The sequence below is a fragment of the Saccostrea cucullata genome, unplaced genomic scaffold (genome assembly GCF_032062105.1).
Source record: "Saccostrea cucullata isolate Sc308-1 unplaced genomic scaffold, CSIRO_AGI_Scuc_v1 ctg4315, whole genome shotgun sequence".
NCBI classification, from domain to species: domain Eukaryota; kingdom Metazoa; phylum Mollusca; class Bivalvia; order Ostreida; family Ostreidae; genus Saccostrea; species Saccostrea cuccullata.
The window spans coordinates 74,475-89,950 of NW_026939609.1; the positions used below are offsets into that span (position 1 = coordinate 74,475).

A 15,476-nucleotide genomic window follows, 5' to 3' on the forward strand; every position below is an offset into this window, starting at 1 on the left:
AATGACAGGAGAATCTTTATACACTTTGCATTGTAAAATGATTGAAGTAGATAAAAGAAATTAAAGTACATTATATATAAAAATTGTGGAATTTCTTCAAAAGCCTGGATGCCTATGATTTTTATTTTTAAAATGTGTTAATTGATCAAATTTGAATTGGAAAATGCATAGCAGGTGTTTTTATTCGCAATTCCTGAATATATATTTGAAATTTACTAATTTTCTCTATATAATATGATTAACTTGAAAGATGACGTTTGAAAAATTATTGTGGGTAAAAACACGTTACTTTGAAAATTCAAAGACATTTTCAATTAGTCAGTGCTTGATTTTCAGAACCTGAGAATCGGAGTACCTTAAAAGTGCATTGACATAATCATAAGAAAGTTTTTTTTACATGAAGCATTTTTAAAGAATTATCAAATGAAAATACACCACAAAAGAAAATTTGTAAACCGTGCAATTATTTTATTACTCTTTGAATTTTACATGGCCACTGCATGTGTTACATGTATTAAATAAATTATCACAAGTATTTTAAACTTCATCTAAATATCTTGGTGAATTGAATTTATAAAGACCAGGAACAGCACCCAAGATCAAACATCCATCAAACAATACAGAATAGGAGCAGAGCAAACATGGACTTCCAAAATAACTCTTTCTTTAAATTAAAATATGAAGTTTTAAATTAAAAATGAATCATTTACCACAAATGTTTAAACAAAATTTTTCGTAAAAATACACGTATGAACTCCTTACAGAGTTGAATCAAGGATGTGATAGATCCAAAGCGAGTCAAATAAGATAATTTAAGAAAGGCGGACTTCTCATTTTGAAGGACCAATATAGCATCATATGAGTTTTAATTACTGGTCAATTATTTTTAATTATTGGTCAAAATCAAATTAGATTTTGGTAACATTTTGATTTAAGATAAGTTTTATTGATTCATAACAATACTGGAAAATAAGTTTGAAATGAAATTAAATCAGTTGTATAGTTTACCCTATGTTTCGTTTTCCTTTCAATATAATTGCATATAATAAGAATTGGGCAACAAAAAAAAAAACAACACAAAATTAACGTTAACACATAAATTTTCATTGTAGAGGGACTGTATTGACAAAGACTGTCATAACAAAAGGGATAAGCTTTGTGAAGTCTGTGTGTCAATGCAGGAAAATACTTTACATAGCACCTTAATTGAGTTTTTCAAAATAACAATCACAGATAAGCTTATTGAGATGAACAAATAAGTACATGAAAAAATACCCCATCACAGAATATTGCAATTCTGAAGGCACAATCAGCAAATTAAAGTAGGATAATGTTTAAACTTATTCATTTTTCTTCTTTGATCTGTACTTTATTAAACAAGCCACTTTGCCAGCACCGGTAGCTAATCCCACAACATTTGGTGACTGCAATGAAATAATATCAATGAGAATTAAGAATAAGGAATGTCTCAGATGTCAACTGATAAAAATATGAACTTAAAACTGCAGTGTGAAAGAAAAAAAAATTGGACGTATCCACCCCACAACAGACTTTGCTGATTTGAACATATTTTATCATGTAATAAATACATAAATGGATTGGGTAGCAGGCATAGCCTAAACAAGTATAAGCCCTCTCCACAAACAGACTTAAATACTGAAAGTAACCCACTACTGTTATCTTTTGCACAATATATCTCTAAGGACAGATGGACGGACGACAGCCAACATGTGATCAGAAAAGCTCATGCGCTAAAAAAATGTGAAAGTTACACCTAATATGAAGAATATTTGGTCATTTCACTCACTGGTTCTCCTCAAGAGATTCCTAATTATAGCCCATAAGAATGCAATTTCAAACATACATTTTGATTATTTTCAAGTGTTACAGGTTACACTAAAGAAGATCATTGTACACTTACATAAATAAAGAAGTCATCTAACATAAGACCATAAAGTAGCCACATTAATGCACAAGCAATACTTCCAACCAGCATGGAGATAGATATATCTGCTGAACTCTGCTTCATAACACAGTCTCTCTGTAAAAAGTAACATAATGGGTAACAACAACAAAGTAAACCTGTACTGTATAATGCATTTTTTTAGCAACTGACAATTGGTTTGTTTGTATGTTTGTTTGTTGTTTTAACCTCCCTATCAAGAATTTTTCATCCACGAAGAAAGGTACCAATTGCCGAAAGAGAGCTGCAAATTTTATCTTATATACTTGGCACTTACTGCCACTGAGCAGTAAGGGGTCTTTTCTGAGCACCTACTTTAACAAGGGACCTCAGTTCATATGGTCTAATCCCAAGCAGAAGAGAAAATGATTTTCAAAGAATTAATGCAGTTTTATTATATTATCATTAGACCCCCACCCTAACACCAAAACCCCTGAGTCAGGGGCCATGAAATTCATAATTTCTGAAGAGGCACCCTCTTTCATTATAACTATAAACATATCAGCTTATCCATTTCACTACAATTAGTATTTTCATGAACGAAATATCAAAGAATTAGTTTTGGACACAAAAGGCAACTGTATCACATAGTAAAATAATTATTGAACTTACAATTTCCAGTGCTGGTGTTGCCCAGGTTACAGTGGCTATAACAAACATGAACATTCCAAGCATATTAAGGATAGCTGTCTCATGGACAACAACATGGATGAGGTACTGATAAAATGTCAGGAGTCCTAGGCCTGCCATAGTGGCCTGTGTCATTGGTTTACTCTAGTGACCAAAAAAATTAATAAACATTCAATCAAGTCATTATCATGTACTTTCTTAATATGTACATGTATCTAAAACAAGAGTGGTCCAAAATGGGCAAATACCCCCTGCTCAGTTTTTCAGAGAAGGTGTCAAGAAATAACTGACATTATAGGCTATGGGAGATATGCAACATACATGTAAGTCATAGCTCTATTTGATCATCAAGTAATTTTGAATGACTGTGTCATTGCTATTTTGCATAAAAAATTTCAGTCATATTTTACCAGCTCAGATGGAGTTCACGTACAAATCAGTATGTTTAGGAATTTGATTCCTATGACCTTTAAAAAATATTTCTGAATACATGAAAATGAACAACCCATGGCCATTTTAGTTTACTTTTCCTGTCCCCTTTTACAAAAAAGTTCTGACAAGGGAAATAAATATTAAAGTTCTTACCTTTGGTTGGCTGACAAGAATAATGGTTAAAACAAACACAGCTTGGAAGACAGCACAGACCCAGTTTATAGTAATCAAGGAATTATTCTCCAGAATCTGTCCATACACAATTCCAGCAAAAGCACTGAAATTATTGGAGGAAACAACTGTTTAATAAGTACTCTTTGCAGATTAAAAGTCAACAAAACCTTCTGTACAAGTTTAACAACAATTCAACTGTAGAGGAGTCATCTTACTAGAGCACAATTATTCCTCTTTACGGAAGAATATACAATGTATACATCCTTGGAGCCCAATATTTTGATATTTAAATTCCATGATCTGTAAAAGCGTTTACTAACATACATGTAATAGAAATGAGAGGCCCACAGGCCTTATAGGTCACTTGAGTATAATGTAACAACTTTCCAACAATTGAATTGGGTTCACATTTTTAAACAAAGACCATGAAATTCACAATTTCAAAGAGTCACCCTTGCTCATCACAACTATACATTTAGTTTGTTTGAATTATACTTGGAGGCAGAACAAAGGATAATCAAAGAATTATTGCATTATCACCATCTAATCATTAGAACCAAATTAACATCAAGAAACCTGTAAACCTGGGGTCATGATGTACAGATGGATGGACATACAGCAGTCAGCAGACAAAATGCAATCTGAAAAGCTCACTTTTTATGAAAACATTTACAAGCACAGATCTAAAGTAGCTATTGGCTAGATCTAAAGTAGCTATTGGCTTTTGGGGAGGGTTTATAAATGTATAAACTCACTTTAACAGTCCTAACAGACAGAAGATATAGTTCATCTTGTTTGGGTCCTTGGATCTGTACACAGCTATACATGCTGGTCTGCAAAAAAAAAAAAAAAATTATTGATACACGTTTGAAGTTAAGATTATTCATTTCACTTCTGACACATTCTGTTCTTGCTACAGCAAAACTCGTTTAGTACGAACACGAATATGGCAAATTCACAAATAAAGCAAAGTTATCTTGGATCCCAAGCAATATAAATTTAGAGTATTCCTTTACAGTATCACTATTACGAATATAGCAAAGTAATTTCAGAGGTCCCAGTGACTTCGTTATAAACAGTTTTACTGTATATGTAAAATATGTTAAATGCCCTTTATTTCAAGTAACCTCGGCAATATCATTAACTGAAATCAAAAACTGATAAATAAAATCATGGGTCCATCTTCCTAGTGTACAAAGTTGCATAGTGTGTCAAGATCCCTGCAGCGAACATCATGAAATATATTGTACAAATTGTCACTGGTGAAAACGAATATGAAAATTACATTTTAACTATTAAATAACAATCAGCCCTGCTCTTAGTTACTATTATTATTTACTAAATGCCGATCACTGTGATGTAACCCAGCCATGGGTCTGGGGGATAATTCTGGAAACATGGACTTATCACCTATTGCCTGATACATGTACTACAGTGAACCTAACTTAAGCCCTGAAAATCAACCATGATCATGATGATAAGGAGGTGGCTATATAGTATAGATATGGTACGTCAATATACCATTATTATATCTTTGTCATTTCCAGAATACTGCTACTATAACTATATACTTTATGGTATATACATATGCCCAGTGTATTGGAATCTATACCATTCATAAATATATGCATTAATATGTAAAATTTGATTACACCAGTATCTGCATGAGTTAGCTGCAGATCTGTAGCGTTATGGTTTTATATATTTGTCTTTGACCATAACGCTACAGATCCCGCAATGCAAAAAAGGTGCAATTTACGGCGCAATATTTTTTGCGCACTTTTGGGGAGAATTTCTCCACTTTCCAGCATTGGTCAATTAACTACCTTTCACTCCCTAATTCTAGACACATTATTTAACTAATCTGTATATCTTATCCATCTCCCAACCCTTTATAGTCGTCTCTACAAGTGATAAACTCGCTTGATTAAAATCAATTGTTAGATTGCTGAAAATTCACTTCAAGCGAGCTAATTTTATAAATGGTTGGGAAGTGGGTAAAATGTACATTTTGGCTACAGGATGTGTCTAGCATTAGGGAGTGAAAGGTAGTTGATTACCGATGCTGGAAAGTGGAGAAATTCTCCCCCAAAGTGCGAAAAAAATATTGCGCTTTAAATTGCACCTTTTTTTGCATTGCGGGATCTGTAGCGTATATGGTCAAAGACAAATATATAAAACCATAACGTACGCTACAGATCTGCAGCTACTGCATGAGTATACATGTAGAACTCATTTGTATTGCATGAAAGTGATATGTTCAAGATATAAATGGAATTTGTTTTAGAGCTGAAGAGGTCGAGATGAAATTGCTGAATAAGTAGTGGTCTTCATTCTCAGACTAGCATAATTAAAAGGCTTATAATTTTTATAATATTAAGTTGTAAATGACATCTTTAACCCAGAAACACAGACTGAAGTATTACACAGTGTTACATGTATTTACAATTATATAACTCACTGAATTCATGTACACATGGTACATGTTTGTATACAGCCATTACCAGATTACAGGTACATGTATAAGCAGATCCCTTAGCAAAATCAAATTGATTGAATTTTGATTTATTTTGTAGTTGTTTTCTGAGCATTGGATTTTCATTGTTTTTTGATTTGCAAAGAAATCAACTGTGCCTCCTTGCTAAATTGTATGGGAAAAAAGCATTGAAATAGCATTGAACATTGGATTTTGATTTATTTTGCATTGACTTTTGATTGAAAATGGCTGGATTTTTGCGAAATATGTAAATGAGATGAAGGATTAATTTGACATCACGGAAAAATGCAAAATCAATGCAAAACAAATGAAATACAGTATGAAGCATTTATTTGATGTCACTTAGCATTATTGTGACATCACAGAAAAATGTTAAAGTAATACATTTAATAAAAACATTTAAGTGATGTTATGAAACTTGAGAAGTAACATAGAATAAATACATATGGTAACAAACAATATCCAGCATGATTCTCAATGCAAGCATTATTACTAATAATCCATCACATGTATCTTTACGAAAATTTTGAATACTTATCTTAAAAATTCACCAGTACAGTTATAAATTCAAGTAAATGAATTACTAACTTCCTATTAATTAAATGTTACACTTGAATGTGTGTGAGACATGAATAAAACCCAAAAATCACTGACACAATAACAGTATAATTCCATACATTAATCACATATCACAAAGGCACAATTTGAAGTACACTTTCTTGAATTCCATTTCTATTTTACTCAGCAAATAAGTTTCTCACTTTCTGGACTGTTATTGGTAGTTTTTGTGGAACTGCATTAGTTAAATCTTTTTTTTTCCATTTAACTATAGACTGCTTATTTTACTGCTTATTTATTGAACATTTTCAGTGGCACAGGATCTAACTTCAAATTTTTGCACTTGGAGCATATACATACTCTGAAAAAAAAAACACATTCAAGATATTTATCATTTGATAAATAAATGAATCTTTTAAATAAAAAAGAAATGAGAGTCAAGACTGCATGGTGTTTTGAGGTTTGGTGCATAATTAGTAATTCTGTAGTGTAGACTAATTAGTTTATAGTTACACTATCTGCTCAGCAGTGGACACCAGCAGTGTTGCTTAAACAAAGAGCAATAGATTAACTTAATTTGATCAGAAAGCATGTGATGGAAATTAAGCCCCGATCTTTGTTTACATAAGACTTCCTTTGAGAGTGAAATTTAATACTTGGCATGTTCCCCCTCTCTGAAATTCCACAGAATATGTAATGATGGGTAAAATAATGCTATAAACAGTGATTAAGAATAAATTTTGAGAAAAAAAGAAATAACTTACTTCCTGAGAAAACAATGTATCCATTATTTGCATGGCATCTACTTCAACAACACCATCTTTTCATCACCTTCAATATCACTTGTCTGTCACAAAACAACACTAGCTGTCTTCATCATTCTTAGATTCTACACAACTTTTTGCCATAATATGAATAGTTTAGTCCACAGGGAAGAACACAACAAAATGTTGATCATTTCCATCAAAGTACATCATGGCTTCTATAGCTTGTCTGGATGCAGTGCCAGCAGAATTTGAAATGGCTGATAAAGTGACATAGAGTAATCACGTGATTTTTATCAGCCTCTCCCTGGATATGTTTACAGCTGGTCAGCACTAATATAACCAGCAATATACACAGCTGATAAAGCTATACCATTTATTTCTGAATCAATGCTTCAGAAAATAAATACAAATTCAATCATGGATTTACCAAAGAGATCACTTCATGTGTAATTTGTTATTGGTATGACATCATATAAATTCAAAATAAATGCAAAATAAATGCATTGAAACAACATTTATTGAAAAAATCAAATTTCAATCATTCCAACATCAATGGTCTGAAGATTTTTGCAATCAAAAATAAATGCATAACCAATGTTCAATGTATTTTCAAGACAAATAAAATCAAAAGTCAATGCAAATATAGCATTTGTTTTTGCTAAGGGATAAGATACTTACATTGCACTTTAGATAGAATGTTCTATCGTTAAAATGATATTGTCCTACGGACCCGGTTTAACGATAGAATTCGTTCCGTGTATTCGTAATGTAGCAAAAGAAACACGGGCGATAACTCGCATAGTGCTTTTACTAGGAACAATCTAGAGAGTTCCGAATGTAAACATGACAGGATTTGAATCGAGAGAAAAACGTTGAGAAAAATTAATTGGATTTTCGTATTTATATGGATTATTTTTTGGGATAAAAGGCATAAGCAATCTCAAAAAGGTTTGTTTTGATTATTTGGATAGTTATTTCTAGTGCAAATCATTTTATATTCTTCAAAATCGTTTCGGAGCGGATCCGCTCCAATTTGCTACATTACAAGTATATGGGACGTATTCTAACTGTGGTGAGGGCTTGTACCGAGACACAGTTAGATTATTCTAACTAATTGCACTTAACATCATGAGATACGTGACAATCTCAGTCCCGAGCTCTACCATCCGAAATACCTCCATTCTAAAAATTAATGGTAACCGGTGGGAGTGGACTTCTGTCACCTGTTCTAATTTCCTCGACCTTTATGGACCTTATCTAAATGTCAAAACAGACTGACCACATGGCTTCCGGTTTTTCAAAACAAACACAAACTTCTCGTTGAGTGTGACTAAAACGGGTTGTATAACCCGAGCCGGGCCGGGAATTTTAAAACTGAAAATTGTGATTTTGTTGATTAATGAACAATTATTTAATTTTTGGTCATGAAACTTACAGGTTAAATTTAATAATACAAAATATACCCTTTTTGAAAGTTTCAAATCAAAATATATGATTATCGATCGGAGATTGTCACTGCATGTGACTATTGTCATAACATTTTCCCGGTGACTAAAATGAGTGGTTAACTTCAGTTAAAATCCGGCTTACGTACTACATTGTATTTTGGAGTTTTGTACTTTCATTATTAAAATATACTTGTTGTCTTGTGTATTGGATAGATAAAAGACAAACTTAAACTGGCAAAATATTTTAATCATTTGATAAATATAATTGCCGATTGTAGAAAATATCAGATAGCAAGCCAGTTATCTTCAATTCAAATAAAAATCGGACAATGCAAATATGTACAGTGTACTACATATAATTAACTCAAAGATAAAGTTTTTAGTCCAGTCAAACTATCATAAACCTCAAACAAATTGCAACAGAATTTTTTTCTTTATTTATAATTAGTAAATTGTATTCTAATAAACATATAAAAACTCTAGAAAAATATATAAAGGCGAAAGATATCTCTTTTAGAAATAAAAATTTACTAGTTTGAAAAAATATGTATTGCAGAAATGTGCTACCATATGCAACAAGGGAGACAATTTTTACCACTGTAAACAAACATCTTTTCATTTTAAACAAGCATAATACAATTAATAATTCATTTTGTAAACATTCCAGGATTTATATTTCACCTATTTATTGAAGATATAAGATTTGAGAATTTTATATATGTCTAAATTTAGTGTTAACTTCTCCTTTACTAGATGTTGGAAACATTAGGGGAAATAATCTATGGAGAGTCGTAAGTGGTTTTATTGCAACATAAAAATATTTTATTATTTAAAAGTTAAACTTTTGTTGTTTGACTTTGTTTAAAGATTTTTTTTCCTTAGAATATTGATTCTTTTAGTGAGATCTACTTTACTAGTAAAAATACATGTAATATAGATTAGAACATCTTTAAAAAAATGTTTGGTTGCCCTCTCTCCTGACTGACTGACTAAAATGGCCCATCTCAAAACTTTTTTTTACATTCCAGGACATGACATTTTTTTTTTATACTTATCTCATCAAAAAATATGTTGAAATTTTCTGGGAAAAGGATTTTACAAATAATTTTTGAGTCTGGAAAAGCATTATTTGTTTATTAATTTTTTTTAATTGCATTAAACAAGCATTATTTTAAAGATGGCCTTATTTTTGACCTGAGTGTGTGTGTGTATTTAGTTTTGCAATGATGTTCATATGTAAAGTTTATTTTACTGTATTTGTAATTTGTAAACATATTTCTGAAACATTATGAATCACTTTGATTTCACATTTGGCTTCTTGTTATTTCTGAACATAACCCTGGAGCCAAGTAGGGTCACACAAGGGATTTAATTTTATGGGAAGTCTTTGAAATAGGCCACATTGTAAGATTTTCATATATTTTTTAAGAAACATATCCTATGATGTAATAGATTCGTGCATTTCAGCTTTTTAAAAACTACACAACATTTTCGACTTATCCAAAGTACAGCAGACTGAGGGATCTTTGTTTATAGGTCTCATCCAAAGGGCTCAACAGATCGGTTGATAGTATGTTGTTTTTACGCCCAGCTCGAGAAATTTTTACTTAAATAAAAACTTCACCACATACTTAAGGGATTCAAAAGACTTTAACTCGGTGCTTAGGGCCATTGAGCAGTGAGGGTTCTTTATCATGCCAACGACTACATGTAACATGAAACGCTCTCATACCGAAGACCTGCAACGTTTACTTCAAAGTGTCAAGAGCTTAATTAGTAAAGTGATTCCCCCACCCCGCCACACACAAAATTACAAAATAAATCCGAAAGAATATAAAAACTAGCAATGGACATAATATTGAATACAGTGAGAAGCAATTCGGATACTATATTGAGGTTAACATTTAGGAGAGGAACCGGTTCCAATTTCAAGATAGTCATTAATGCATTTTTAGCGATTCCATGGCATCCTCAGTGGATTTTACAGATGTATGTTTTTTTTTCTTTTATATCTTTAAAGTTTCAAATAAAAGCAATGGGGGGGGGGGGGGTCTGAATTTTAAGACTTCGTTCAGGTTTTACTTAACTATAGATATAACATATTTCGAATGAATGTCCCATGCATATGCATTGCTATAAAGGTAGATATGTCGGGGAGAGCCCCCTCCCTCTGAAATTTTTAGAGTTAAAAGGTTCTTCCGGTATGTAATGTCCATGAACCTATTCCCAAGGACTCATTAAAATGTCAAGTCATATACCTTAAAAAAATAGACCACCCCATCCCGTAAAAGGGGTTTTGAAGTTTGAGGTAATTTTATATATAAATGAGTATCGACAAAAATTTCGTATCACGATATATCACGATTTTTTTTTCAGATTGAAAATATCACGATAATATAATGATATTTTATGAGCAATTTTTACAATGATTTTAGATGACATTATTTTTCTTTAAAATATGCTAGAAAAACAAATTTTCACTTTTTTGAAATTTTAATTACATAAATTTGATCACGTTTGGATGGTAAGGGACCGTTCTTTTCACCCTTTACAATCTTTTTAAGGCTTTCCTTAATTCTTATTTGAAAAGTTGAATAAATAAATGAATAATTTCTGGTCTTCATGATATGTACTTAAATACCGGTATTTAGTTCTCCGCATCACAATACATACCCCCCCCCCCCGTAAAAAAAAAAGCGATATACCGGTATATCGATAAAATCGCATATCCCTTGTAATAAATTTATTTTAATTATTTATTTTAAATTCTTATTACTTGTTTGTTTATTCATTTTTGCTTGTCAAAACATTATGAGACTTAATATCTGTGAGATTTGAACCCCCCCCCCCTTCTAAAAAAAAAAAGAATCTTGGATATCTGTGCTTACATTATCCCTGTAACTTTTTAAAAATTATCTTAGGTCCTCACTAATAAATTAAAACTATACTAATTCATTCCTACTATAGCTACATATTTTTGTCCCTGCACAAAGCCGTACTAAGGAATTGGAAAGGCCTATTTCTCTATTATTTCTGTTGCCATGGGAACGGGAATCCATAGCAACTAATGAAATAATCACCGATTTCCGTTTGCAGACGCATTTCTGCATGACTGTCAAAAAATTTCAAGATCATATACCTGGCAAAACTATTTTCATGCATAAATAGAATGTCTATTCAAATTTAAAGGAGATTTATTGGCATTTTTGAACAAATATAGGGTTTTTTGATCATTGAAAAAAATGATGTTTGGACAAATATATTTTTCTAGAGTTTTGATATATCAAAAAGCACATTATAAATAACAAAATTCCACTGGAATAATTTCTGTTGCAATTTGTTTGAGGTTTGATATATCAAAAAGCACATTATAAATAACAAAATTCCACTGGAATAATTTCTGTTGCAATTTGTTTGAGGTTTGGGTGTTTTTGAGCTAGATTGACTGGACTCTAGTATAATGTTTATGGGTTTTTTTTTATTTAGACATGCAGCATGAAACAAATGGAATAAATTTGTATTGGGGAAGGTCGGAAACTTTATTTAGTTCTTCTGAAATGATCCGTGTTCCTTTTAAACTTATCGGACGTAACCTTCATGATTGAATAATAATTAATATCTTTAAAAAAAGAATGTTAAAGATCAATGCTAGGTTCAGAAATTAAAAAAGAAATGGGCATTATCCCAAAAAGATCACAAAAAGACATACTTATAATTTATACAACAAAAATTCTCTCTCTACTTTGATGACCAGGCAATGATTTCGGGGATACAATTTTAATGTTCAACTGTTAAACTTTGACATTTCCTGGCATACTTGCCGATAAATAAGAAAATTATAATTATCTTCTATGATAGGTACACTATAAGTATCCACATCTAATTTTCCCCACTTCTTGAATATATTTTTTCATAGTGCTCTTGAGGTTTCTCCTTCCCTACTGTTAATATTTTGGTGAGGAGTAAAGAAAGAGGCTTGGTTGAACATTTACTGGAAACCGCTATGTAGCTTTGTTTTGTAAGGATTTTAATGAAGTTACGGAATCCAATATAGATATGGTAGTTCAAATTCATTTTGGTTCTTTTGAATATTAAAAATATTCAAAACTGACATATGGTTTTGAAGAATTTCTTCCTTAGAAAGGGAACTATGAGTATAAGTCGGATTACCACTTGTAGATTTAAATCCAAGTTCTAAAATACAATTTATATAACGAGTCTTATACAAACGAAGACAACGTTGTTACCTGTTTTGTCAGCAGGGACCTGTACATACTGATCTGATACATCTAATCCATACTGACAAAGTGTCAATGTCTTCTTTTTTTCACATCTGGTCCATTGCCTGGCGTAATCTTCTGCAGAATTCATAATACAACCGTACATTGTATTTATGAACTTCCGACGCCAGATGAAGGATCGGGGTTTCCTATATTTAGGAACTTTGAAAATAAGTGGTCGATCTAAGGTCCTTATCATTAACTTTATTTACGTCACCTGTAATATTTAACGTGTCTAGCAGCCTTAAGCTCACATGGTTTTTCGCACAAATTAAAGTCAATTTTTCATGCAACAAAACTTAACATTATCAAAATTTAGAATGAGACATTACCCTAATAAGTATCCATTTTTCATGGCAAAGGTACATATTCCTTAAAATAAGTATCTCACGTTCTCAACAGGGACTTTTTAATGATAAAGTAATTTTATACAGATTATGAACATCATAATTCTATATACACATATCACTATGAACTAGAGGCATGTGAGCAATGAGCTCATTAAATTATACCCCCCGCCTCCCATAATGTCCATGTGTTGCTTTATATTGTTTTACGGTAATGTGTAAATATAAAGTACATGGTTACTGTCTTGAAATATAAGCGATATTTGTGCGAGGGTAAGAAAACGTGAGAGAGGGCGAGGCTTGCCGAGCCCTCTTATTTTCGACCCGAGCCCAAATATCGCTTATATTTCAAGACAGTAACCATGTATTTTGTTTATCCTGCAACAAAATTTTACATTTGAACGTCCAAAACAAGCTAATTCCGACAGATTTAAGCGTATCTCTACTGTTGAAGCTATGACGCCATGGCGTAAACATTTAAGAAATAAGGTATCATTTTTTGAGTTTTATTGAGATGTAAAACGGGTTGGTCACGTGATCAAATCCCATAAAGCCCGAAGGGCTTTATGGAAGATTTGATCATGTGCCAACCCGTTTTACATCTCAATAAAACTCAAAAAATGATACCTTATTACTTATATTTACATTTGTGACTTATTCATACTTTATATTTGCCTGATTGTTACTTTTAACGTGTGAGATGCGTTAATTTTTCAAACCCAACGGCATGTATGTAATTCACTAAACGCGCGTCGACCCTTTATGACGTCACAGAGAAATTACGTCGAACGTTTATCCAAACGCACATCTATAACCTCTTGACCCCGTACCTGTATTTACACAGTTATAAAAACGCTTGCCTTCAGTAGTGTTATATAAAGGAAAACATTTGCAAATGTAAATATTGCAATATACATGACGTCGCAATGCTTTTGGAACGTCGGAATACATGCACGCAGCTTTATTAGGGCAGTGACCGGATAAAGCTTTGCTTTACTGGGTTACCTTTATTAGGTCAATGCAAGGGGTAGTTGCAGGATAAAGAGGAATTATAACTCGTCCTATCAAATGTTATCCAGAAGCTTCTGTATGTGACGTCATATGTAAACATATAATGACAATGTCCATATTTTGCTATGGGAAACCTAAATTACGTGTCGAATAAAACAGTAAAATAGGAGGTGCACAATGGCAATATGTAATAAAGATTCTGTGAAAGTTTCATTTTTCACTCAGTAGTATAAGGGGAGTTGCGGATAAGAGATAAAGCGTAAGAGCCGGACGGACGTACAGACGGACGGAAATCCCGATTACTATATACCCTCCCACTTCTCAAGCGGGGGGTATAATAAATAAGTATTTTACTAAAAATCGTATGTTGTTATATCTGTATAATTCTACCATACGTATGAATTCACAAATTAAACTGATCGACCTTTCTCAAATAGATGAAATTTTCAAACTGACTTTTTAAAGATGAGTATATTTTCTAAGTACTTTGCACAAAGGCCATATTTGTTTGGTTTTGTCTAAATATGGCAGCGAAAAAATGAAAATGTTGCCTAAAAAAATCAAACCAAAAGATAGGATAACAAAATATTTTTTATCCCTTTAAATAGTAAATTATTACTATTGAATAGAAATTTGTTTTATAGATACATTTAAGGTCTGAAATTAACTCTTAAATTTTGCGATGGGGCGCATCTTTCATAATGCTACATGAAGATTTCAAAAGGTAACTCTGTAAAAATGCCAGCTTTTTAACATGAAAAGCAGTCAGACTCGAACATATGAGAACCACTGTTATCATCTTATGGTTTACATGGTTTAGAGTCATGTTAATTTAGAGAAAATACATAAGTTGCATGAGTGCATTGCTTCTGTGTCTAGACCAGGAAAAGAACTGCTTGCAGAAGAACGGATGCAAACCCAGGGCGGCTGCATTTGTCGAGAAACCATTAAAACAATTTTGGAACTATCACAATCCATCAGCCAAGAACACATAATTATGATTCTATTGGCATGAGTTCTAATACGTTTCATTTCTTTCTCAGTAAGCTTGCTGCGCTCTGTTTGTGAGTATCACAGTGTAATCTTCTTGTTGTGGTTCCTGCATAGTCACAGAATTTGAGGGAAGAGGACAAGCATACACACTCCAACCACCTTTCTTTGACCTGAAATAAATACACCCATTACTCAAATGGAAATAAAACAGACCAAAAACAATATGTCGACGTGCGACAACAAGTTATATCTTGAGATTCTAGTTATTTTTTTTGACTAGAGATTATTTTTTTATTCAATAAATAAATTCTTTTTTTTAATTTTATTTGCCTTGAATATCTCACCTTTTTGCGAAATAAATGGTTGTACCTATGAG

General features: G+C 32.2%; 1 pseudogene; it reads right to left on the bottom strand.

The window, feature by feature from the left end:
- Nucleotides 1-447: 447 nt before the first annotated feature.
- Nucleotides 448-8,365, bottom strand: LOC134253455 (uncharacterized; annotated as a pseudogene).
- Between the last annotated feature and the right edge of the window lie 7,111 nt (nt 8,366-15,476).